The 2,948-nt window shown below is 47.8% G+C and overlaps 1 non-coding gene across 1 annotated transcript; it reads right to left on the reverse strand.

Annotated features, from left to right (window-relative positions):
• Positions 1-1,481: 1,481 nt before the first annotated feature.
• LOC126501008 (U1 spliceosomal RNA) lies at positions 1,482-1,645 on the reverse strand. The gene has a single exon (XR_007591482.1). It is a non-coding gene; the product is annotated as a U1 spliceosomal RNA (small nuclear RNA).
• Positions 1,646-2,948: the final 1,303 nt, after the last annotated feature.

Below are 2,948 nucleotides of genomic sequence, written 5' to 3' on the forward strand. Positions count from 1 at the left end.
GTGCACACATTTGGTTCTGGGGCAATTGCATTTGAAGTGCATGTGATTCTATGAAATAGGCTTTATCTTTTCAGGTATGAAGGGCTGACAAGTAAAGGAGTTTGAACATGCTGTTCTTTGGGTACGTGAGGGAATTTCACTTGAGAAAATGCTCCTGTAAGATCTTGCTGTAAAGCATTTTTCTTTCTCTTTCTTCTTCCTCCCATTCTTTCTTTCTTTCTTTCTTTCTTTCTTTCTTTCTTTCTTTCTTTCTTTCTTTCTTTCTTTCTTTCTTTCTTTCTTTCTTTCTTTCTTTCTTTCTTTCTTTCTTTCTTTCTTTCCTTCCTTCTTTCTCTCTTTCTCTCTTTCTTTCTTTCTTTTTACTAGACAGAGTTTCTCTGTGTAGCCGTGACTGTCCTGGAACTTGTGTTGTATACCAGGCTGGCCTCAAACCCAAAGATCCACCTGCCTGTGCAGTGCTGAGATGAAAGGAGTGCACCACCAACACCTGACTGAAAGGTATTTTGTTAGTGATTGTTGGGGAAGGACACAGCCCATTGTGGGCAGGGCCATCCGTGTACTGTTGGTTCTGAACTATAAGAAAACAGCTTGAGCAAGCCATGGGGAGCAAGCCAGTACATAGCACTCCTCCATGGCCTCTGCATCAGTTTCTGCCCCCAGGGTTCCTGTCCTGAGTTCCTTAGATGTGGAAGCAAAAGCCGAATAAACTCCTTTCTCCCCAAATTGCTTCGGTCATAATGTTTCATCACAGCACTAGAAACCCTTACTAAGACACTCAGTCTACATATCTAGTTCAAGGCCAGCCAATAAATAAACGAAAATGCAAGCCTAAACCAAACAAGACATGGAAGTAGAGAGGGGGTACGGGAGAGACTACTGTGTTCCCAACGTCAGTCACATGGTGGCTTATACTTGTCAGCATCTCTGGTTCCTGGGGAATCCAACACCCTGCCCTCTTCCTGGCCCCTGTGGGCACTGCCGGAACACAACACAGTAGTAGTACTGATTTATTGTTTCCCTTTCTATACTGGCAATAACGATTTCCAGAATGTCTTAGGGTTTCTGCTGCTGTGGTGAAACTCCGTGACCAAAGGAAAGTTGGGGAGGAGGGGGTTTAATTGGCTTACACTTAGGACAGAAACGGAAGCAGAGGAGGAGCTGATGCAAAAGCCACGGCCGGTAGGGCGCTGCTTACCCCTCAGTCCTTGCTCAGCCCCCCAGTTTACAGACCACCAGCCGAAGGATGGCACCACCCATAGAAGCTGGGCCCTCTCCCTTTAGTCACCAATTATGATAACGCCCTGCAGCCAGTCCTTATGGCGGCACTTTCTTTTTGAGGTTCTCTCCTTTCCCATAAGGCACACACCGCAACCGGTAGGTTCTATTGTGGAAGGATACAGGCAACAGAGGCTGTAAACAATATAGAAGCCGAACTTCCAATCACAGAGTGGAATGATAAATCTTATTTTGAACCGTAAGACCAGGGGAGAGCGCGAACGCAGTCCCCCACTACCACAAATTATGCAGTCGAGTTTCCCGCATTTGGGGAAATCGCAGGGGTCAGCACATCCGGAGTGCAATGGATAAGCCTCGCCCTGGGAAAACCACCTTCGTGATCATGGTATCTCCCCTGCCAGGTAAGTATGAGTTGCTCCGGACGAGCGCACGCTCTCCCTCACAACGCACACTCTTTTAACACACGGTGATCGGCCTCGCGCAACCGCTTCACCCTCATGCCATAGGGACCGCAGGATGTGCTCCTCGTCCCTATGGAAGTCACACTCACGACACACGGATTATTCAATATACGGGACGCGGACCTTAGAGTCCTGCGGGACCGGCAGCCCTTGCGCTGGTACTAATCTGCATACGCCCCGCCCCTCCTTTTCTTTGCCTAGCGACTGTGCCGCGGACAGGATATCCCCCCCCCCCCCCCCCCCCCCCCCCCCCCCCCCCCCCCCCCCCCCCCCCTCATTGCTGGGCTCTCCTCCGGAACACTACGCAACCTAGGATGGCCCTAAACTTCTGATCTTGAGTGTGTGACTACTAGGGATCGCACATTCCTTGTTTTTAATTACCTATAGGTTCTGATCAACTTAGACTGGAAAACACCAGAAGGGGCATATTTAATCAAAACAATAATATATGCTCACCAAGTAGTCTCAGGAGCTCGGTAATGTTGTTGTTGTCTAGATGAACTAACACATAAGGCAGAAAAGCAGGCATCAGAAAAAGGGGAAGTGCCTCCATTAAAGGTTTTGAATCCTAGACTAGTTTCAGCCCCTTGTAAGTCCTCTAACGTTAGAGTAGGCTGCAGCCAGTCACAGTGAGTTTTGTCAGTCAATGGCTGACAGTCTGGCTAGTTCCTATCCTGTGTAGTCCAGGGACTGGGTGTCTAAGGGTAACCATCAATTCTGGCTGATTTCTGCCTGAGAACGATTAACTCTATTCCCAGGGTTCCTTCCTGTGAGGTGGAATCTGATTCCCTGGGATTTTCCTGTTTCCCAAAGGCCAGAATCTTTTAAAGGAAAATTTTCAGAAAGTCTCAGTTTGACAACCCCAATTTTTATAACGGAGACTCCCTTGTTTCTGGCAACTAGGAAGTTCAGCTGTAGGGTGTGCGTGCATAGAATTGTAAATTTTGTATTTTTAGTTCAAAATATACACATATCTTTTCTTTTTCCTTTCATATAACCAACCAGACACTTAAAGTGGGCATCAGTAGGCAAAGGTCAGGATGGAATGTGGGTTGCTAGGCTGTAGTCGTACTAGCTAATATCTTCTCTTGTATCTCTGAGCAGAACACAAAATTCAGGAAGTGGTAGAGGGCCAGGTAGTGGAAGAGTCTGGGCCCAGTGAAACCTCAATTTAAACAGGTCCATAGTCCAGCAGACTGGTTTTGTTCTTTTACTCTTTTGGGCCGCAGCGGTGGGGGGGGGGCGAGGGGG

Source organism: Alexandromys fortis, unplaced genomic scaffold (genome assembly GCF_014885135.2).
Source record: "Alexandromys fortis isolate MF-2015 unplaced genomic scaffold, M_Fortis_MF-2015_v1.1 scaffold_7, whole genome shotgun sequence".
Classification (NCBI taxonomy): domain Eukaryota; kingdom Metazoa; phylum Chordata; class Mammalia; order Rodentia; family Cricetidae; genus Alexandromys; species Alexandromys fortis.